At 44.4% G+C, this 24,707-nt stretch overlaps 1 protein-coding gene across 1 annotated transcript in view; it reads right to left on the bottom strand.

Annotated features, from left to right (window-relative positions):
- CDH13 (cadherin 13) overlaps positions 1–24,707 on the bottom strand; it is a 902,416-nt gene that overhangs the window by 71,110 nt on the left and 806,599 nt on the right. The gene's annotated exons all lie outside the window — the stretch shown is intronic.

Here is a 24,707-nt window from a genome sequence, read left to right as displayed (position 1 = left end):
CTTAGTTTACAGACTAACTTTACTAGAATACATTAAGCTTGTGTATTATAGGGGTATTTTTATTTAAAAAGTATAATTTCGGCCGGAACACCACTTTAACTAATCATTAAAATAATTCTCCTTTAAGGGGGCGTGGCAAGGGGCGTGTCCTATGCCTACATACTTTTGCTAATAGGTGTCCCTCGCTCCCATCTCAAAAAGTTGGGAGGTGTGCAATCAATGTTCCCACTACAAACAGAGACAGACGGGAAGGCGGCGATCAGAGTCCTCCTTACCTCAGGAGGCAGATGACGAGGATCTGGGGTAGGGCTGCTGCTCCTCGCTCCAGCTACTCCTCTCCCCAGGGCCATTGCTTCTCCTCCCGGTCGAACAGGAAGTGGGTTCTGAGACCCGATTGGCCAGGAGTCCTAAAACTCCCTGGCCAATCAGGTCTCCGGACCTGCTTCCTGATTGGCCAGGAGGAGAACCAGGAAGAAAGTAGCGAATATTCATTGGCTATTGTCATACAACTGGGTGGGCTTAGGGCGCAGCCCACCCTTTTTTTTAAGCCAATTAGAGCTTCAGGCTCTAATCACGTGCTTCAAAAAATAAATAAACCCCATTGGAATCCATGCGTCCGGTGCCCTGCATGTAGATTAGGGGCCGGGAGCATGGATTAGGGGGTCGCCACTTTTCCAATTTGTAAGGAAATTTGCATGGCAAGTCTCTAGCAAGTGCAAAGTTGCAGAGGTGAGTCTACAACAAGAGCTCTGCAAGTCTACAGTGTGAAAATTCAGTCACAGCGACCCCCTGTGGTGGGAGGACTATTGCACAACATAACTGAACCAGCAGATATGCAGAATGTTTGCAAAGAAAGTTGATCTGGAGTCATGCAATGCGGACTTGCTGCGATTGTGCAACAAACTTGTGAAGCCCGGCAAGTCCAGCAATAGCTAGCTAATGTGGACGATTGATGGTATAGAGGAATCTTTGCTCAAATCATTGTATTTCTGACATGTAAGTTTCTTGTATATTCTGACAGATGTTTTTCATACATCCTGTCAGTTGTATGTTATGTGGTTATTTCTATATTCTATGCATTTATACTGTATTTTACATTTCAGAAGTGGCGAATTGTCCCTACATATTTCGAAACGCGTCGGACTCTCACTCATGGATGATGCTCATTTATGTAGTGGGATCTCTTTGCCACCACTGTTAACTTTTGAATACGATATTTTTGTTATTCTTTTTGTTAAAAGTCTGGTTTTTAAATCTTTTGTACCAATAAAATTTTATATTTTATCTTAGTTTTCTATCCATTCAATAATTGCCCTTAAAATCCCATTTTTTTGAGGTTTCTTTTTCTCAGTCCAGCGATAGCTCAGCAAGTCATTTCCAAACTTGCGGCACGATTGCCCGCTATCCGGGGATATTCCTGTTCTGATGACCAATAAATGAAAAAAATCGGGTTTCCGATCATTTCTGTCCCGGTGACGGCGCCCACCAATGCAAAGAAAGGGAAATTCTTCGGGGAGCCAGACAACAAGTTTAGCCTAGCTAGGCACAGGCCTCTGTGTTGTGCTACTAATGTTTCCGGACCCGACAAACCGGCGATATATCAAAGATCCAGAAGACGCACAACTCGACTTTATGTATAAATTACAAGGGAACGAAAACGCTGTGTTCCCATCTGATGTTCCCGGCTCCCGGAAAGGCAGGATTCGCGGACGCCGAAGGGGAGCATTTTTCTGTTTGGTGGAAATGAGAGCTAGGAAATGACAAGCGCTGGTTGGATCAATAGAGATTGAGGAGGACAGCAGGTAATATGAACGGGAATCAGAAGGAAAGCTGTGGGGAAGCACTTACTGAGGCAGCAGCTGGCAAATACAGACATCTGTTGTCTTCTTTGCTCTTTACAGGGCCGTGCGGGTAAAATCCAGGCCATTCGTAGATCCGGTACGGCTTGTACATTACAGGGAATGGAAGGAGAGCAGCAGACAGTTGCCAGAAAAATGCATTTCAAAAAAGTTATAAATCGATTTGCATTTTAACCACTTCAGCCCCCGGACCGTTTGGCTGGCCAAAGAACCGGGGCGTTTTTTTGCGAATCGGCACTGCGTCCCTTTAACTGACAATTGCGCGGTCGTGCGACGTGGCTCCCGAACAAAATTGACGTCCTTTTTTTTTCCCCCACAAATAGAGCTTTCTTTTGGTGGTATTTGATCACCTCTGCGGTTTTTATTTTTTGCTCTATAAATAAAAAAATAGCGACAATTTTGAAAAAAAACGCATTCTTTTTTTACTTTTTGCTATAATAAATATCCCCAAAAAATATATTAAAAAAAAATATTTTTCCTCACTTTAGGCCGATACCTATTCTTCTACATATTTTTGGTAAAAAAAAACGCAATAAGCGTATATTGATTGGTTTGCGCAAAAGTTATAGCGTCTACAAAATAAGGGATAGTTTCATGGCATTTTTATTAATATTTTTTTTTTTTACTAGTAATGGCAGCGATCAGCGATTTTTATCATGACTGTGACATTATGGTGGACAGATCGGACACTTTTGGCGCTATTTTGGGACCATTCACATTTATACAGCGATCAGTGCGATTAAAAATGCACTGATTACTGTGTAAATGTGACTGGCAGTGAAGGGGTTAACCACTAGGTGGTGCTGTAGGGGTTAAGTGTGTCCTAGGGAGTGATTCTAACTGTGGGGGGAGGGGCTATGTGTGACACGACACTGATCACCGTTCCCGATTACAGGGAGCGGTGATCAGTGTCCTGTCACTAGGCAGAACGGGGAACGGGCTTGTTTACATCAGCATTTCCCCGTTCTTCCTCTCCGTGAGACGATCGCGGGTATCCCCGCGGGCATCGAGTCTGTGGGACCCGCAATCACATTTACGGAGGTCGCGGCACGCGCGCCCGCAAACCGCTTCTTAAAGGGCAACGTACGGGTATGTTAATCTGCCTGTACGTGCCCTTCTGCCGACGTATATCGGCATGAGCCGGTCGGCAAGCGGTTAATGAGTGAAAGTATTTGATCCCCTATCAATCATCAAGTTTTCTGGCTCCCAGGTGTCTTCTATACAGGTAACGGGCTGAGATTAGGAGCACTCTCTTAAAGGGAGTGCTCCGAATAATATTAATAAATGAATAAATAAATGTAAAATAAATACACAAATAAATAATAAAATAAATTCAATAAATTAATACTAAGTAACAATAAATAAATATATAATTACCCCTTAAAAAATAAAATAATAATAAATAACTAAACACCCTAACCCTAATACAAAAAAATACTATTATAATTATTATTATTAATATTATGAAAATTATTATTAATATTGTATTTTTTGTTCGAGTTTGGGTGTTGTTATTTTATTATTATTAATAGTAGTAATAATAATAATAATGTATTTAATATTTTATTTATTTGTAGAGGTTAATTATTATTTATTATTACATATTATTCATTTATTTTACTTATCTATGATGATTTTTAGTTATTTGTGTATTTATTTTACATTTATTCATATATTGTTACTAATTTATTTTTTACTTTTTTTAGTTTGAGCAGAAAATTGTGCAAAAACGCACGCAAAAACGTGCAAAAAACGGGCGAATGGCGCGTTTCCATTCATTTCTATAGGAATATAAACACGCCAAAAAACACCCAAATCTGCCCGATTCGAACGAAACAAAAAAAAGCTCCAGAACTTGTTTGAGCTTCAGGCGTTTGGCTTCAGGCGACCTGGAGTGGAGATGTGAACCGTCTCCATAGAGAATAATTGATTTTTTCTCCTCCAGCGTTTCTGAGCTTCAAGCTGAAAATCGCTCAGGTACGAATGGTGCCTAAAGGGTAAAAGGTACACTTTTGGGTATGTAGAGGGGGACATGTCATTGGTGAAGAGTGCCCAAGAGCCCCCCTGAGATTATGGGGTCCATTTGCATGAGATGTAGGGTTTTGTGGGCACTCGGACACCATCCCACAAGGAAGCACCTTCAAAATAAATGGGCTGTAATGCACCTCAATGCATGAAAATTTAGTGTTTGTTACATTGGCGGTGCACTGCAGTGCGTTGGAGCACAGGTGTGTTGTGAAGGTGCGTTGGGGTGCCAATTAAAATGTTCTTGCATCAGAGACCTTTGCTGACTGTGTCTGCCACTGCAAGAATGTATCACCAAAGGAATAAAAAATAGAGTGTATGTACAGAATAATAATAACCCCGGATCCTGCTCTCTGGCTAGGCCTTGCAGACACCGCCAGCTCATTCTCTTCATGGATTGTTAAATTGTAGAAATTTCTGAGGCTGAGGAACACTTCAAAAGGAAAAAATACCACTTGGCTGCAGAGTTAATGGAGCTTAAATCCTGCCTTTTCCCCAAGGCGTTCCACTGTAGCAATTGGGTAGACTTCCAGAAATGATGGCACCCAAGTCAAGACTTTTTAAATGGTCACATTACGGCGAAACATCCATGATACGCCTATTGGCGGCTAGCTAAAATATTATTAAATACCCTCACCATGAGAAAGGCAAATCGGTTTATATTTCATTGAGATGTTGGACATGCTGGGGAGGTCTGGGTCTCAGATTTGTTCCATCCTGTGATCATGTTATGAAGACATCTGAAAACGGAGAGATATTTCCTCATACCAGTCATTAAAATCTCATATAATCTTTAACATGTGTGACAGCGCTAGGCCCTACCACTATGGAAAAAGAGCTAAAAGGTACACAGGATTCTCAAGGACGCAGATTGAGGGACTCCAAAAATTTTGTTTATAGTGGAGAAAAGCCAAGCTTTTGGTTTTCTATGGGTTTGTAATTCTGAGATTCTGGAGCTCAGAGACTTTGAACAGTTTTCTATGAGTTTTGTAATTCCTGGTTCAGGATCTGGAGATCGGAGGCTTCAAGGAGTTTTCTATTGGTCTAGTAATTCCCAGGATCAGGATCTGGAGCTCAGAGGCTTAGAGGAGTTTTCTTTGGGTTTTGTAATTCATGGTTCAGGGTCTGGAACTCGGAGGCTTCAAAGAGTTTTCTATGGGGTTTTGTAATTCCCAGATCAGGATCTGGAGCTTAAAGACTTTAAAGAGTTTTCTATGGGTTTTGTAATTCTGAGATTCTGGAGCTCAGAGACTTCGAAAAGTTTTTTATGAGTTTTGTAATTCCTGGTTCAGGATCTGGAGATCGGAGGCTTCAAGGAGTTTTCTATTGGTTTAGTAATTCCCAGACTCAGGATCTGGAGCTCAGAGGCTTAAAGGAGTTTTCTTTGGGTTTTGTAATTCCTGTTTCAGGGGCTGGAGCTTCGAAGCTTCAAAGAGATTTCTATGGCTTTTGTAATTCCCGTTTCAGGGACTGGAGCTTGGAAGCTTCAAAGAGTTTTCTATGGCTTTTGTAATTCCCAGTTCAGGGTCTGGAGCTCGGAGGCTTGAAAGAGTTTTCTATGGGTTTTGTAGAACCCGGTTTGTGGTCTGGAGCTCAGCGGCTTCAAAGAGTTTTGAATGGGAAGAAGCATCCAATCCTGAGTCTGGGTCTTGCCAGAGACCAGCAGGCTGAGTGTGTGTACGCACCTGTTATAATCTAGAACCTGACAGTACTTCGGGGCTCCACCCTCCTGTGGAGTTAACTTGGTTGCAGGGAGCACCAAACAGGTGTAGTTTGTGAGGAAACAGACCGGGGCCCTAAGCCTGAGGGCCAGAGCACCAGGGAGCTGTGAGTGTGCAGAACAATCTACGAATAGTACAGTTGTTGTCCAAGAGCATGGGGGTGCTGTGAGGAAGTCTGAGGGACCATACCCGAGAGGTCTGAGTCTGAAGCCTGAGCTGCATTGCTACGAGAGAGAGCCAGGAGGCTGATTTTCTTTTATGTTTGATTATGTGAAGTGATTGTGGAAGCCCCTGTGAAGGCATCCATTTCTTGTATGGAGCTTTCAAATTCTTTTCAATAAAATGAGCCAACAAACCCCAAAACAGTACATTTGGCGTGGACTGGACTCACTGGGAAGCTCCGCACTTGACCTAACAACCCCCAAAAATATCACACATGGTAAAGTGTATGTAAACCCTGTGATCTTCTCCTATTGGGTCCATCTTGGTTGAATAAGTTTACCAAAGGCCTGATAGTCAGGTGTCCGGAAACGCTCGTCTCTATAACGTTTTTAACTTTACTTAATTGTCAAGTTCATATCTTTCTCATTGTCTATCAGACTGAGGCTGCTATTGTCTGACTCACAAGCTGCATGCTAATCCCAAGGCAGGGACATGTCCCGCCATCTTGGCTTCCCTTCTATGGCAAGTGGAAAAGCTCACTGTAGATTCAGGAATGTGAATTGTAGTGCCACACCACTGCTGAAAGGTCCAGCTATGACTGTATTCCTGTAAGGGTTAGGGTAGGGGTGCTCAACCTGTGGCCCGCAGGCCACCTGCATCCCATAGAGTCCTCTGATGTGGCCCTCTACCTCAAACCAGCATGTGGGGTCGGTAACCCATTGATCACGATCTGGGCCTGCCGACCCGCCATCTCAGAGCATCAGAGTGCATTGAGCCGGTAGCGGAGGAAGCAGGCTGCTATGGAGGGAGCAGGAGCCTCATAGGTCACGGGCGGAGTGATACCAAGTCCACTTTGCCTGGGACCTTTCAAGCATTCTAGCAGCCTGGAGAAGCCGGAAGAGGAAAAAGGAGTCAGTTTATTAACTCCTTGGCAATGGCCGTATGCAAATATGTGGCCTCTCGGCGCCTGGTCCTTAGTGCCGAGGGGCCGCACCTTTGCATGAATTGCTGCCAATACACCTGTGCCAAAGGCGCACGTGCTGCGCACTCCCGAAAGCCGTTGTCTAACCGAAAGCTCCCGGTCCTTCCTTGCGATTGGGAGTTTTTGGATCAAGTGGCTGCCGTGACAGCCAATCATGGAGATTATGTGATCTTAAGCCCCGCCTCGCAGCCTCTTAAAGGGCTGGGAGGCGCCGGCGCTAAGAGGTTTAATTTAATTGCGGGCCGTGACCGGTTACCAAATCACTTAAGTGGCCCTCGTTCTACAAAAGGTTGGGCACTCCTGGGTTAGGGGGACAATCAAAAGAGTAGCCAACATGTTTCAGGGTCCGAAAACAACTCTCTTCATCAGGGCTAGAGAAAAACCTAAAGACATCTCTATATCAATACAGAAGAAAACAGCATTGACATTGCATTGAGGAGGATCGGGGCTGCTCTGTGCAAAACCATTACACAGAGTAGCTCAGTATACAGTGTTTGTTGTTTTTAAACAAGACTTTACAATCACTTTAAAGCCATTTTAGTGTCAGTTTGTGATATCAACCGTTTAGTTATTGGTCACAAAGTTCACGCGTTTCGACTTGTTCCCATCTCTTAACTCCTCTCTTCTATCTCATTTAATCATTTTCCACTTTCCCTGCAGTTATTCCGACTTGCCTTGTGCTGCCAGCCCCCCCCCCCCCCCCCGGCTCTGTACACAAAGCTTCGCCTCCATTGTCATTGTCAGGATCCGCAAGAGATCAGAAAGATAAACCGTCACAACAAGCAGTCAGACGGCACCCCCAGCAAGACGGCTGACACGGGCGCTCAGCAAGCCCACCCTGCGGTGCACGCCGCATTCTCCCAGCATTCCACAGGGCGCTCGCTCCGCTATGCAGCACACTGTCTACAAAACGATCGAACTCTACATGGAGGCATTTAAAAGGAACGCCATACAATGCAAACCTTCCAGAACCGATACATTGTAATACATACAGATGATACATTAGTATTCTGTTTATATATTACAATGTAAAATTCTTATTATAGAAAAAAATATATACATATTAGAAAAGATGTAAACCCTAACTGAATGATATTTTGTGCGCTAAAGTACCGTGTATCATAAACAGTGGCCTTTTTTTTTTTTTTTGACACCCTCAAACAGGAAGTGCCCAAACAAGGATTTTCATGGCAGGATGACCAGGTATTATTTTAACCACTTGCCGACCGCCCACAGTACGTTTACACAGGCAGGCTGGATGACGTACATGTACATCACCCAGCGCGCCCTGGGTTAGGGGCGCGCAGGACGCTGCTTCCGCGTATCGGTTACCGGTACCGGGGGGGGCAGGGATCATGAGATCACTGTGAGATCATTTATTCATAGAAGCTGTTTTTCCTAGGCTGTGATTGGCCCACAGCTATCACATGGTACCTGGACCAATCACAACACCCTATACAGTGGAACCTCGGATTGCGACACACACACAGTATACACACAGACAGTATACACACACAGTATACAATCAAAGTATACACACACACACACACACACACAGTATACACACAGACAGTATACACGGACATGCACACACCCACAGTATACACACACAGTATACAATCAAAGTATACACACACACACAGTAAACACACAGTCAGTATACACGGACATGCACACACCCACAGTATACACACACAGTATACACACACAGTATACACACACAGTATACACAGACATACACACACACACACACACACACACTATACACACACACACACACACACACACACAATATACACACACACACTATACACACACACACACACACACAATATACACACACAAACACTATACACACACACACACAGTACACACACACACAGTATACACAGACATGCACACATACACACACTATACACACACAGTATACACATACACACACACTATACACACACACACAGTATACACAGACATGCACACACACACACTATACACACACACACACAGTATACACATACACACACAATATATACACACACACACACACACACACAGTATACACAGACATGCACACACACACACTATACACACACACACAGTATACACATACACACACACCATCACTTTCCATCTAGAAATCATCCTGATGGAACACACTGCTGCTGCCCCCATCTTCTTGCATGCTGGTACTTGTAGTGCCCCAGCATCTCACAGGCACATTGTTTGGTAAAGCAGGAGAGGAGGGGACTGTTCCTGTGTACTGGTGGGCAGGTGATTGGTAGGGAGATGTGGCAGAGATTGGGGGAGACATTCAGAAAGTCCTTCCTCCAGGAGAAGTGCGCTTATTACACAGAAAAACTATCTAATAGCCTCAGAGACAGGAGGAGCCATGCTAGAGGAAACACGTCCTCCCCCCTCCCCCCTGCTCACCAGGGTAAGCCACTGACAAGAATACACTTAGCTGGGTCCAGTTAGCTTACCTTCTATTAAGCAGCAGTGTCCCCTCCTCGCTCTCCTCTAGCACTCGGCATCTCCACTGCTACAGACAAATAAGCCGCACCGGAGAAGGAGGCGTGTACAGCGTGTTTCTATTGGCTGAGAAGGTATTGGAGAGGTGGGGCAGCTATAATCTTGGGATTTTTAGACCAAAAGGATGTGGGTAAGGGACATTTCAGGGACAGATGTATAAAAACACAGATTTTTACATACTGTCCCTGGTTTTACTGAGGCTGGCAACCCTGATGGGGCCCCCTAGTGGCCCGGGGGCCCTCGGGCACTGTCCGAGTGGCCGAATGGTCAGTCCGCCCCTGGTAGCAGCCGCACCCCCTCGGCGCTGGTTTCCTCTCACAAGCTTGCAGCGCACAGGGGGGCGTGTCACACAAGTTTGTTACTGAACGCTGCCGCCTGACAGCGGCTGGATGTGACTCTGCAGCCTATTGGGTTGTGCTGTCATTGGTAGACACCCTACACCGCCGCAGCAACAGGTAAGTCTATGGAAATGGAAGGTCTGTCTGTCTGCTTATCTATTCCTGTGACTCCGGTGGGGTTTTATCCGGTGGAGGAGCAGGAAAAAGACTTGAACAAGTAAAAATCAGAAAAGCCGCTTTAAACGCTTCAACTATTTGAACTTGCTTGTTTGGCTGGCGGTGAGATGATTTGGCAGTGATATGCAGAGATACAAAGAACTCAGAAGCAATAAAGAGATGTTTGTATGCTGGGAAATCATTCTCGCGTAAGATGTACATGAGGATTCTGCCCCGATTTACCTGAACGCCATTCATTGTCATCCAAAAACTAGCGGATTGATACAAAGATGACAGATGCAGAGATGAATGTTGGGGCCGACCCCTCCCCCATCATGGCTCTGGACTCACATCACACTTATGGTGCCTCTTCCCCCGAATTCATGACATTTAAATCAGCCGCGTGGAATCAATTGAAAGAAAAGCAGAAAGATGTATTTCTTTGTCTAGAAAAGAGTTACATTCTGTACTTATTACAGGTATTTATATGGCACTTTTATTACCGATATTGAAGGTTCATACAAGCTCCCGCCCTCGAGGAGCTCACATACTAAGGCCAGTTTGGACAGGGGCCAAATGACCTACCAGCGTGTCTTTGGAGTATAGGAGGAACCTGGAGTGCCCAGCGGAAACCCACACCAGCACTGGGAGAACATGCAAACTCCATGCAGGTAGTGTTCACACCGAGGACCCCACTGCAGAAAGGAAGACGTGCTAAGCCACCACATCCCCAGCTTCCAAGTTACATAGTAGGTGAGGTTAAAAAAAGACACAAGTCCATCAAGTCCAACCTATGTGTGTGATTATATGTCAGTATTACATTACATATCCTTGTATGTTGTGGTCATTAAGGTGCTTATCTAATAGTTTCTTGAAGCTATCAATGCTCCCCGCTGAGACCACCGCCTGTGGAAGGGAATTCCACATCCTTGCCGCTCTTACAGTAAAGAACCCTCTACGCAGTTTAAGGTTAAACCTCTTTTCTTCTAATTTTAATGAGTGGCCATGTGTCTTGTTAAACTCCCTTCCACGAAAAAGTTTTCTCCCTATTGTGGGGTCACCAGTCCGGTATTTGTATATTCAAATCATATCCCCTCTCAAGCGTCTCTTCTCCAGAGAGAATAAGTTCAGTGCTCACAACCTTTCCTCATAACTAAGATCCTCCAGACCCTTTATTAGCTTTGTTGCCCTTCTTTGTACTCGCTCCATTTCCAGTACGTCCCTCCTGAGGACTGGTGCCCAGAACTGGACAGCATACTCCAGGTGTGGCCGGACCAGAGTCTTGTAGAGCGGGAGAATTATCGTTTTATCTCTGGAGTTGATCCCCTTTTTAATGCCAATATTCTGTTTGCTTTGTTAGCAGCAGCTTGGCATTGCATGTCATTGCTGAGCCTATCATCTACTAGGACCCCTCAGAGGTTCTCCCCCCAGTCTATAGATTGCATTCAGATTTTTGCCACCCAAATGCATTTGGGTGCATTTTTTAAGGCTGACAAAAACATTACCTCCTAACTTGTTAATGGAATTAGCCACCCCTCCCCCATGCCTTAATGTTACTCTACATTTACATGCATGGCCAAATTAGTGTGCCTCAAAAAGGAGGTAATATGAAGCAGTAATTGGCACACCAACATGCCACAACCATGAGCGTGGCATGCAGTTGCAGGGGGTTTGCTTGAATGGGTCACGTTTGGTGGCCTGCACTGCCCCACTAAAAGGCAGGAGCAATCGTTTTTGCAATGGGCTCAAAGTAAAGCATCACGACCATGGCATGTGAACACCCCTGCTTGCTGTCTTTGCAGCATTCGGGGGAGGGGGGGGGGTGATTGGAGACACTAAATATTCTGACCTTGCTTCAGAAAGAATCAGTTTCCCAGCACAGCCAGCCCCCTATGCATGTCATAGTTCTGTAAACCTCTGGGAGTGTCTAATCACTCTCTGTGCTGACCCAGCTCCTACACCCCTCCCATCTCCTCCCTACATAAAGTTGTATGTAGTAGCCAGGGAAGGAATGAAGGGGAATGCTATAGAGCAGCCTTTCTCAATCTTCTAATGCAAGGTTTCTCAACCAGGGTCCAAAGAACCCAAGAGTTCCTCCAAAGGTTGCTAGGGGTTCCTTGAGAAATAAGCAATTTCTACCTCTCAGATAAGTTCCCACTTACACCTCGCTTTTTTTAGTTATCTGTAAGGGGTAAATCTTTCCAATGACTACAATTGTAAAGAGAATTCTTCCTTAACCAGCGTTCCATGGAACTCTAGGGTTAGTCCAAGGGTTGCTCCTTGAGCGATGAGCAATTTTTGCCTCTGAGATACACTATATTACCAAAAGTATTGGGACACCTGTCTTTACATGGGAATGTTTGACCATGCTTCCAGAAGCGCATTTCTGAGGTCAGGCACTGATGTGGATGAGAAGGCCTGGCTTGCAGTCTCCGCTGTAATTCATCCCAAAAGGTGTTCTATCAGCTTGAGGTCAGGACAGTCAAGTTCCTCCACCCCAAACTTGCTCATCCATGACTTTATGGACCTTGTTTGTGCACCGGTTTGCAATCATGTTGGAACAGGAAGTGCCTGACCTCACAAATGCTCTTCTGGAAGAATGGTCAAACATTCCCATAGACACACTCCTAAACCTTGTGGACGGCCTTCCCAGAAGAGTTGAAGCTGTTATAGCTGCAAAGGGCGGAGCCAACTCAATATTGAACCCTACGGACTAAGACTGGGATGCCATTAAAGTTCATGTGCGTGTAAAGGCAGGTGTCCCAATACTTTTGGTAATATAGTGTATGTTCTCACTGACACCATTAATCCTTTTAGCTATCTATAAGGGGTAATTCTTCCCAATGACCACAAGTGTAAGAAGTGAAAGTGTAAGGAGCGTTCATCCTCGTTCCTCGGTTTCGTGGAACCCTAGTGCTTCGTTTCCACTGAGCGGATCGGTTCCGTACAGTTTGGAAGGCCTAGAATGGCCCGGCCTATTCAGGTGAGCGTTTCCACTGCAAGTTGGACCTACATGGGCCATACGTGGGTTTAGAAAAAGTGCCTAGCATGGCGTCACACGTCCACCAATCAGTGGAATGTATCGTAGCTCCGCCTAACTGAACCGTACCATTTTCTATGGCCCCCACATCTGAAGCAGGACCCTGAATGGTGCGGTTCGGTTCGGTTATATGGGCCGCTTTCATAATGGAAACACTCAAAATAGCGTACCATACCGAACCGATCCGCTCAGTGGAAACAAGGCATAAGGTTCCTCCAAGGATTGCTAGGAGTTCCTTGAGCGATGAGCAATTTTTGCCTCTCAGATAAGATCCCGCTGACACCACTGATCTTTTTAGAAATCTGCAATTCTTCCCAATGACCACAAGTGTAAGGAACATTCTTCCCACTGACCATCACACTAATGTATCATGAGTTGTAGATATTATCATTTTTAGCAGGGGATCCCTGAGACCAGAACATTATTTCAAGGGTTCCTTTGTGTTAAAAAGGTTGAGAAATGCTTTGAAATAATTTTCAGGTCTCAAGGAATCCCTGATAAAACCAACGTAATCGACTTCAATGAGCTAAATGCCACTTACTGTGGTAGTCATTGAGAAAAATTCCCACCCTACCGATAGCTAAAAAAGATGATTGGTGTCATTCTGCTGGTTCTGCCAAGTGGTGTTGGCCCCGGAACTCAGCGGGCACCATCAGATGGGAGGTGAATTAGTCACAGCTCAAAGAACCTCAAACAACCTCTGGAGAAATCCTGGTTGAGGGCTGCTATAGAGTGTCACTTGAGTCTGCTGAGGTTGCTGATATCACATCCAAGATGGCGGCACCCAGCATCAAAGCTGTTGGATGTCTACACAAGGGAGGATTTTATAGGATAGAACATACATTAAAATATAATACATGCGCATAAAAGCTTATGGGAAGATCAGTGTTGGAATGAATGGTCTGGGGAGTCTGCAAGTCTCCTAGCAAATAATTGAATATTTCCCATATATTTGGCCACTGCCCCCGGCCTTTTATCATTAGACATGTGCAATTCGATTCGTTCCGAATTCTTTTTTTACCGAATTTCGACAAATTAGTTAATTTGGAAATATCCGAATTAACGAAAACCCGTTTAACTAATTTTTCAGAATATTCGTAAATTCGAATATATTAGAAAATTTGTAAATTCGTACATTCGCACATTCGTAAATTCGTAAATTCTGTAATCTGAAATAATAATTACCTAATAATAACTTAACTATTACTAACTATTAAATTATAAGTATTGTAATTTCCTTTCAAATTTGGCTGTTAGTGACTGTAACAAATACAAATCTATCCCAAGTTACGAATTATCCGAAATAACTAATGCCGTATCTAAACGAATGGAACGTAATGAATTAATAATAATAAATAACAATAATAATAATAATAAAAACTTTTTATTATTATTTATTATTAATTTGTTCCGTTCCATTTGTTTAGATGCGGCATTCGTTATTTCGGATAATCCGTAACTTCGGATAAATTCGTATTCGTTACGTTCACTAACAGCCAAATTTAAAAGGAAATTACAATACCTATACCTAATTTAATAGTTAGTTACTATTTCAGATTTTAGAATTTTTGGATTTTCGAATTTCGAATTTCCGAATTTTCTAATTTCCAAATGTACGAATTTATGAATATATACATTTTCGAATTTACGAATGTACGAATTTACGAATATACAAATTTTCTAATTTACGAATGTATGAGTTTATGAATTTATGAATGTACAAATTTACCAATATACAAATTTTCTAATTTACAAATGTACGAATATACAAATTTTCTGATTTAGGAATGTACGAATATACAAATTTTCTAATTTACGAATGTACGAATATACAAATTTTCTAATTTACGAATGTACGAATTTATGAATTTACGAATGTACGAATTTACGAATTGCAATCATAACGAATGACCCAAAAAAATTTAAAAAACGAAAACGAACACATTTTTTTGGCAGTGCACATGTCTATTTATCATTCCCTGTTCGAATATTTCCTATATGCACTATATACAGGAACATTTATTAAAAAAAAAAAAATCAGCATAAAATTCCTTTCTAATTATCCACCATGGGATTGCCTCGAAATGAACAGTGTGCTATTGTTGCATAAGGAAGCGAATCGTGCGTTGCCGGCAAATACACATGAAACAGCCTGTAACGAGCCAGCCGGCGATGTGCTACAATGTAGGACAACATTCCCACCTCGTAAATCTGTTTCTTTGAATCGCTGAATGCTACCTGGTGGGAGATCACTTCAAAGGAAATGAAACTGCAAATGTATATCCCCGGGAACTGGTTAATTAAACGCAGTGTGTAAAATGAACCACACGACTCTGCACCTACAGAAAGACGAGGGGAGGAAGAGATGCATGATGCAACTCAGCCGGAGCACTGCGGCACTGTGTGGTCATTTGTGACAAATGTCGGTCGTGGAGCGGGTGGGCGTTATGGTCACCAGAAGGGCAAGACATTCTCTGCTAAGAAGAGATGGAGGTTTATCAAGGTCTACTATAGCCCAACTCATCACAATATACTGTATATATATATTTTTTGAATCCATTTTTTGGATACATAGTAGGGAAGAGCTATAATTTATGTCAGGCTTTTATATTTGTCTGAGGCAACATTTGAGACATTTTCCCTCACTTCCTATCCTTGTGATTCCCGTACAGGAAGTAGGGAGTGCAAACAATTCAAGACAGGAAGTCACAGACAGTGATAAACACATTGTGAAAACTGAATTATCTGTAGACTTTACGCCTGAGGAATGGCCATCAATCTGGAACACACATCCAGATCTTCCAAGTCCTCTCATTTATTTTATGAACCTACAGAAGTTGATCCTCAGGATAGCCCTGCTGAACGTCGCACCCTCAGAGCTGACTGGGAACTACAGTAGTCTTGCTTCCTCTTTAACGTCACAACTGCCATGGAACAGACCATCACTAGGTCATGGAAGAGGCCAGCACTTTGTACCGTCGCCACCACAAAGGCAATGATACATGCTAAAATCGAGGCTGCTTTACAGGACAGGGTCCAGCCTTACACCAAAGTCTGGCAACCCTGTATGGATAAATACCTGCCTACCAACTTTGACAGTAACCTCAATGAAGGCTAAGCTATCTGCTAGCATTCTTGGGGCCCCTCCCGCGATGACCCCTGGAACCACACTCCCCTCACTTTTCCTGTCCTTCTCCTCGCCTTTCCTCCTTTTTCCTTTTTCATGGAATCCTCTGCTCACCTATCTGGTGGTGGTCAGCTCTCAATTCCCTGAACCATGGAACGTGTTGCTATGTCTATTTCAGTGATTTCTATAGCATACGTATATGGAATAGTACATGTGAGCTACCATGCATTGTTTTTAGAAGCTAGGACTCCCCTCTTCATATGCTAATTAATTAGTTGGACTGGTTCATGAAGCTTAGGACACATAATTATTTTGGGAGGAATTAGGGGAGGGAAAAGGACTTGAAACACAACCATGTGCTCCAGACTGCAAGGAGCAGTTTGGAGAGATCCTCGATCCTGATAGAAGACTCCATATCACCAGAAAGAACTAAGTTAAGTAACTCTTTAGTGTATACCTATTGCATACATTGTCTGTGTTAATTTGCTGGGAAGGATAGATTGTTTAGCTGTCAGGGGTGTGTAAACGCTCCTGTTCTTTGACAACTGCTGGTCTCATTCCACCATCCTGATTTTGGCTATGATGCATCCTTGTCTGTCTGTCCACCTGCAAGGTGATTGATGTGGCCAGTCTCTGGGGCGAGACCAAACCTGATTTAAGCCAGCCAAGCCGAGATGATTCCTGTTATAGTATCCTTTTCTGGCATTGTACTCATAGCTTTGGTTGGCTTAGGAGCTCGTTCAGCTCCTATGATACTGGAAAATGTATACCTATATGTATCACTTCACTCATCTAGCCCTTGGGGCTACAAGTGGGAGAGAAGACGCAGTAGAGGAGGGGGGGGGGGAGGGGGTGTGCTGGGATGTACTACTTGTATTTTGTAGCTAGTAGGTCTCTGTATTTTGTTTTTCTTGGATCAATTTTGTCTTGTAGCAAGGCCCTTGGTGGTCTACCTTATGGCGACCTTGTTGTGTTATGTCGCCACCGTGTTACTGTTTTGTAAACTGCATAAACCTCAATAAAAAAATAATTTTATAAAAAGAAAAAGAATCCAGCCAAGCCTGCAGTCTCATGCTTGTGATTTTGCGTTTGTAACACCTGTTCCAAACTCCCTGTTTGCCTGCTCGGCTGATTGGATTTCCCTGTTTATGACCTCATATCGGATATCGACTATTCTCTAAACTCTGCCTGCCTTTTGACTACAGTTGGGACCCTGACTACTCTGAACCTGGCTTGTACCTGGACTGTCACTGAACCACTCTGCCTGTCTGCCAACCGCAAGTACCCGTTTGCTTTGCTCAGTTTGCGCCTGCCGCGGTGTGGTAGCCAGGCACTATAGCATTGTGTATAAGTCCTGGGGCAACCGAGTACCGGTAGGCTTGCTTGCCTTATGGGAAAGGGGACTGCTATAGGTGAAGGATACAGAAGCTAATGTCTGACCACCTGCGTTAGGGGTAGGCATGACATTGGCATACCTTCCAACTTTCTGAAATGGGAAAGAGGGTGTCATGGTTATGCAATAGAGTTTGTCGATCAGCATACCTGTCTCCATGTGTTCATCTCTAGAGACCAGCTGACCCTCACCTGACTGTTTTTGTAACCTCTCCTCTAAGCATGGCCCCACCCCAGGCCCTATCAGGGAATCCTATATTAACCTGTGCACTGCAAGCCAGCAGTGCTGATCAACCACTGTGTGTTAGCCTCTGTGTGTACTTGCTGTGTTTCCTACGTGTGATTCCTGTTACCGACTTTGGCCTGTTCTTAACTATTCCTGTCTGCTTGTGACCCTGACCTTTGGCGTGTTCCCGACATCCCTGTTTGCCTGTGACCCTGAACCTTGGCATGTACTCTGTTGTCCCTGTCTGCTTGTTACCCCGACCTTGGCTTGTCCCTTACTTTCTTTGTTGTTCCAGCCTGCTGCCTCCTTCCTCTTCTCCTGTAGTCTACCGTGAGCGTGAGCTGTGAGACCCTGGGGGCCGCGACCTGGAGCCAGACTGCAGCTCAGTCCATCCTTACCATTAAAGGCTCTGGTGAACACCTGCTGGCTCTTAGACTCCGTGCCCTGGGGAATCTATGCTCTAGCTCCCAGTGGGATCTGTGTCAGTGATCCAGTAGACCTGCTTCCTGAACCTCCCTGGGTTCAATCCGCAGCAGTCGGCCGTAGGGTCTACTACCTTAGCGGTGCACTCCTGATTCCAACGATGTGCATCTGTCACCTGGATACAGGTGACCTGACAGAGGGACACCTATTAGCAAATGTATGTAGGCATAAGATACACCCCCTTGTCACGCCTCCCTTAAAGGAGAATTATACAAAAAAATGATTAGTGCTTAGTTTTTTTTTCCCCACTACTACTCCTTTATATTGTCTTTTGAAATGACCAAATGCAGCAATTTAGAAGTCAAAAGAAAGGTTTAGCGCTGGGAAACACTTTTTGATAGATAAATAGTGCATTTTATATACACAACTATATAGATCAGACCAAAATGAGGGACACAAGAGGAGGAAACAGGGACAGAGGGACTTTGTTCCAAATCAGGGACAGTTGTGGGCTATGAGTTTGGGCAAGTGTCTATTATATGCATATTTTGTAATACTTTGTATCCGTGAATTGTTTTTCCAACAATTGTATGTGCAGCATTTTTTTTTTGGTTTAGTAAAACACATTAATACACTACAGAGGTTTTTATTGCTTTCTTGCTTTTACCGCAAAGAACCTTCAAAAGCAAAACCCTGGGGTGGTCCAATCAAGTGTCGGCTGCCTGCCTACTTTTTTTTTCTCTTCATTCTTTTTTTTTTATATATACTAAGTGTTTGATCTTCAGTTGACACTGTCACTTGGCAGACCAGTACTTGTACTTCAATTATCTTCCCTCCAAGAGGGTTCCGCTAATTACCTGACATTGTTACCAGTAGTCATTTGTACTATACTCCCTGCATGGAGGCTCCTGTTGTTTTGAAAACACATTGGTCTGTACGTGATGGCATGGTATATACCTAATAAAAAGATTTGAACTTAAAAAATTGTAAAAAGTTTCTTGCATATGGATTCCTTTGTGGCCATTTAGGTTTTTTTTTTTTTTTACTGACCGAAATGTAGCCCATTGTTTTTAATGAGCCCGTACTTACAGGCATGTTAATGTGAACTTTGTATAGATCAGTTGAAAAAAAGAAGAATTTTTTACTAATATTATTATTCTTATTATACAGGATTTATATAGCGCCAACATTTTGTGCAGCACTTTACAACATAAAGGGGGGCAGTACAATAAAGTTCAATACAGAAGGAATAGGAAGGCTGTGCTCATGGAGCTTACAATCTAAAGGGAGGGGGAGGTGGTAGATTAGGTAATCACAGTCAAACAAAATCTCCTGCGCTCAACAGCGGTGCAATGGCAATGGAAGAAGCCTGGAAATTCCTATGGCTCCCAGTACATGCACAGGCCTTGCTGCCCTCCAAGGGTCAGGGGATACCCAACAGGAACACTGTAAAAGAATGATGAGAGGTGCGCACCAAGCTTGCGCATTACCCAAGTAATATTTATTAAAATCAAAATGAAGGAAACATACTCACAAACAAATGGATAGTAAAAGCATATCAAAGTCCTCAATGGACAAAAAGCAACCAGGTCACCAGGACTGTGTCCAACATGCTGGAGGACCTTCCAGAGCCAAGGTCCTCTGGAGTGTTGGACAAAGTCCTGGTGACCTGGTTGCTTTTTGTCCATTGAGGACTTTGATATGCTTTTACTATCCACTTGTTTGTGAGTATGTTCCCTTCTTTTTGATTTTAATAAATATTACTTGGGTAATGCGCAAGGTTGGTGCGCCCGCTCTTCATTCTTTTATGGTTAGTTTAGGTAATGGCTGCAGGGGATGATCTGATGAAGGTGACTCGGGTACAGTTCTTGGGTGGAGGTCGGGTAGGCTTCCCTGAATAAATGAGTTTTCAAAAATTGCCTAAAAGCAGAAACGGTGGGAGCTGACTGGGCATACTGGGATGGGGAGTTCCAGAGGATGGGAGAGGTTCTGGGGAAGTCCTGGAGGCGAGCGTGGGAGAAGGTGACAAGGGAGCTAGAGAGCAGGAGGTCTTGGGAGGAGCGGAGAGGACGATTTGGGAGACATCTGCAGATGAGGTTGGTGATGTAGCTGGGGGCGATGTTTTGGATGGCCTCGTATGTTGTGGTTGGTATTTTGAACTTTTATAAGATGGGGTTGGGTAAGCCAGTGAAGGGATTGGCAGAAAGGGGCAGGAATCACGGATCGATAAGTTGTTATGTATGGGTTCGTGCAAAAACATGCATTTTTTACACAACCCGTCCTCGCATATTTTACGCGGGAATTTTCTGGCAAGAATCTGATGTTCATACATCAGTACCGGTGTGTAAGAACCCTAATCCGTCCTCACTTTACTAAAAAATATTTTGTCTGTTTCTCCAATTCAAGGGATTTCTCATTATTTCCAGTCACGACAGGAAATCTTCCCAATGGGGACAGAAATGGCAACGAAATCTAACAGAGGATCTAACACTTACCTGTTCTATCCAAAAATAAAAAAAAAAGGTTTCACTCTGTCTGTGTTTGGGGCTGTACACCCACACCTTCACGCAGCAGCGGCCAGTGGTAATGTTTTTGGGAGGGTGGAAAACAGTACCCCCCCCCCCCGGTCGGGTCTTGTGCACTTATCCCATCTATGGTGGGCAGCGCTTCTTCCGGGCTTCACGGGTGGCTTCCCTTGCTCGGGGGCGACGGCTTTTCCTTCCCCTGCTCTCCACAGGCATCGCGGCGACTTCCGTTTCCTCCCTCCTTCTCGGGGGCCAATTGGGACTCTTCTCTTTTCGGCCAATTGGAAAAACGATCTCAGACCCGCTCCTGATTGGCCGGATTGAGGATCAGTGTTTCAATAGCGAATATTCATTCGCTGTTGTAACACTTGGGTGGGGCCCTGGCCCAATGCTCTGCGCCATGAGCCTGCCCTATTTTGAAGCCTATTAGAGCCTTTTGCCCCGTGCACATGAGCGGAAATTCGGCCAGCAAAAGTCTGATGTGAGCTTCTGGTCGGAACCGTGTGTATGCTCCATCGGACTTTTGCTGGTGGAATTCCAGCCAGTAAAAGATAGAGAGAAGGTTCTCTATTTTTCGGTCGGAAAAAGTTCCTATCCGAAAATGCGTTCGTCTGCATGCAATTCCGACTCGCAAAAAAACACGCATGCTCAGAAACAATTCGACGCATGCTCGGAAACATTGAACTTCATTTTCTCAGCTCGTCGTAGTGTTGTACGTCACTGCGTTCTTGACCGTGTGTATGCAAGCCAAGCTTGAGCGCAATTCCGTCGGAAAAACCATACAAGATTTTTCCAACGGAAATTCCGGTCGTGTGTACGGGGCATTTGGCTCTAGTCAGGTGCTTCAAAAAAAGACTCTATAATTCATGCGCCTGGCATCCTGAAAGGGGCCAGATGCATGAATAGGGGGTGGCGGCCGTGGATAGAGCATGGGGGTGGTGGCCATGGATAGAGGGGGCAGGGCGCTCTTAATGGTAGGGTCGCCACTGCCTCACGTCTGTCACATCAGGATGACCGACAGTGTCCGTACAGCCGTGCGTCCTAATAGACTTCAATGGGCTACTTGTATTTGGCACCTGGTAGCTATGGATGCTGCAAAAAATGGCCCATTCACACTATATGGGCATCATCGCCCATGTGAGCTAACTCCTAAAAGAGCCACAAATGCACTTATACAGGGGGGGGGGGTCACATGTTCATCCAAACAGACCATTAGATGAGCAAAGCTGGGTTGAGTTCAACTTCTGCCCCAAAAATCATCCCCAATCCTAGAAACCCAAAGTATTTTTGTAAGGCTTTCTTCTAGTATATATTTGCCTTTTTCGTAAGTCTTCAGGCCACCTATTTGAGTCCTCCACCTCTTTGGTCTCCCCGAGCCTCGGACAGTCCTTTAGTATACAGAGAAAGAGGCGTTTATGTAATGGCGATCCAGGTATAACTTGCAGTGCCACTCTAAGCTGAGACAAAGATCTCCCCGTTGGTTGCAGTGAAGGGAGCGGGCACCTATGTACCATTCAGAGGTGTAGAAGCATCATCAGAGAAAGGAAGGAACCCCGTTCACTAACCCAGTGCATGAATATGTAAAAAAGTGTGGCCTTGGCCAGTGTTGCTCCAGTCACACCCTCTGAAAGGTTTCGCCCTGCACACCAGGGCTTGGTCCCAGAGGTGATCTCTGCAACCAAATCCTGGTGTGCGGGACGAAACATGTCAGAGGGCGTGGCTGGAGCAGTACTAGCTGGTGCCACACTCCTTCACATATTCATGCACTGGGTCGGTAAACGGTGTTTCTTCCTTTCTCTGATGATGTTTATGTATTGGCATTTGATGATTATAATGATGCGTTGCTTTCTGCATCATTGCACAGTGAATAAAGGGAAAGCTGACACCTGTGAACAAAGAGGTACTGACACCCTGCAGGAGTGGGCCCATGATGCCTTGCACTCACAGTAAAGTCCTCAATCTTCTGAGTTGAGTGCCTCTGGGCTTTATTTAAACTGGAAGGCTGAGGACATCTGCTGGCAATAAAGAGATACTGCAGGGGCATTTTATTAAAAAGCTTGAAGTTCACGGGACAGGTTTGCTCTTTTGTGAAGGGTAACTTTTACCTAGGACCCATAAAAGTGAATATCCTTTAAAATTAAATCTGAACATTGGTGAATTGGACTGTCATTTTATTTTATCATCCAGTGATTCCATATCGCACATGGCTCACAGGATTTGACAAGTTCCCTCTCCCTGTCACAGCATATTGAAGACGGTTGTAAAGAAGACCCAAGCAGTTCTGTAACACCTAGCACAGAGGTGTGACCAGTTCCCACAGGTTTCGGAAATCAATTATAACTCGGGGCCTCCGATCTCAGCACTCTGTCAGAGAAGACACAGGGGAGGCAGATGGAGTTTTGTTTGCAGGTACAGGCTTGCTGTTTTTTCTCCGGGGACATGGAGAGTCTACAGGTCTGTGTTCCCAGCCCGCAGTACATCTCACACATACGGTGTGTGAACAAGGATAGGTGTGAGAAATTCATTACCTTAAAACTCAGGACACGTTGTAAACTATTGTGGATGTTAGTTTTATGTTAGTTTTATGGTTTAAAGTGAAACTCCAGGTATGTTTTTCTTTTTTTTTTTAGAATTACATTGGTCAAACTTGGACTGTTGTTAGGTATACCTTAGCTAACTGAATCCTGAGGCAGCTGAGAATTATGCCACAGTCAGGGCCAGGGTAGGGCTTGGGGACCAGTAGCGATAGCAGTAGAGAGGCTCCCACCAACCAGCTGGCTAAGTACACAAATAGGTGACCCTGGCAGTTGACGCAGGCTCACCCAAGGTGCGGGGTCTGAGCACTAACCGATGTTCACCAGAACTCCTGATGGTGGAGATGGGTTTTGCGTGTTTGTACCAAGTCATGGTCCTCAGGATTGCCCAACCAGGAGGTGAACAAGCCAGGATCTAGTATCAGACACAGAAGGTAAGGATCAAGCAGAAGTATAGTCAGTAAATGAGCCAAAGGTTAGTAACAAGTGGTTGCAGGTTTAAATCAAAGGGAAGTGTAGTTGAGGAACAAGCCAAAGGTTGGTCACGAAGGGTTGCAGGTTGGGATCAAGTGGAAGCATAGTCAAGAAACAAGTCAAATGTCAGTAACGAATGGTTGCAAGTTGGGATCAAGAGGAAGCGTAGTTGAGGAACAAGCCAAAGTCTGGTAACACATGTGGCTGCAGGTTGGGATCAAGTAGAAGCGTAGTCAAGGAACAAGTCAAGCATAGTCAAGAAACAACTCAAATGTCAGTAATGAATGGTTGCAGGTTGGAATCAAGTGGAAGCATAGTCAAGGAACAAGTCAAATGTCAGTAATGAATGGTTGCAGGTTGGGATCAAGTGGAAGCGTAGTCAAGGAACAAGTCAAATGTCAGTAATGAATGGTTGCAGGTTGGAATCAAGTGGAAGCATAGTCACGGAACAAGTCAAATGTCAGTAATGAATGGTTGCAGGTTGGAATCAAGCGGAAGCGTAGTCAAGAAACAAGTCAAATGTCAGTAACAAATGGTTGCAGGTTGGGATCAAATGGAAGCATAGTCAAGGAACAAGTCAAATGTCAGTAATGAATGGTTGCGGGTTGTGGGGGCACTCGGCAAGATAGAGGGGCCAGGACCGCAGGCGGAGACCCAAAAAGAAGAGGATCGGGGCTGCTCTGTGCAATGAGGTGCATAGAGCAGCCCTGATCCTCTTCTTTTTGGGTCCCCATCCTGGGTCACAGAGCAGGTAAGTACAACATGTTTATTTAAAGGAAGAAAAATCTTTAGAACCACTTGAAATTTTAGTATGTTGGTAATTAAAGGGTTACCTTGGTGTGGTGTGGAACCAAGTTAACCCCAAAAAAGGTTGTCCCCACACTGCCCTTAGGCTTGCGATGATTGGCCAGGAGAGGATTCAATAATCTCACATACACGACAATCTCTAAATTCGGAATGGTGGCCTCAATTTAATAAGTCTCCCTACAATCGTGACTTGCTCTGTGAAGTGAGCAGATAATGGCCCGTAGGCCCCTTCTGAGGGACCGGTCATACGGAGAGGCTCTAGACAATTGCCAGGCTGTCCTTCAGACAAATACACCAAGTTGGTAATATCCCTTCCCACTGACATAAAATCCATTTGATATTACAATAGAGGAATTACAGGTTCCTCTCCGAGAAGATAAAGACGTA

This window comes from Aquarana catesbeiana, linkage group LG11, assembly GCF_042186555.1.
Source record: "Aquarana catesbeiana isolate 2022-GZ linkage group LG11, ASM4218655v1, whole genome shotgun sequence".
Classification (NCBI taxonomy): Eukaryota; Metazoa; Chordata; class Amphibia; order Anura; family Ranidae; genus Aquarana; species Aquarana catesbeiana.
This window is presented reverse-complemented; position numbering and strand designations above follow the sequence as displayed.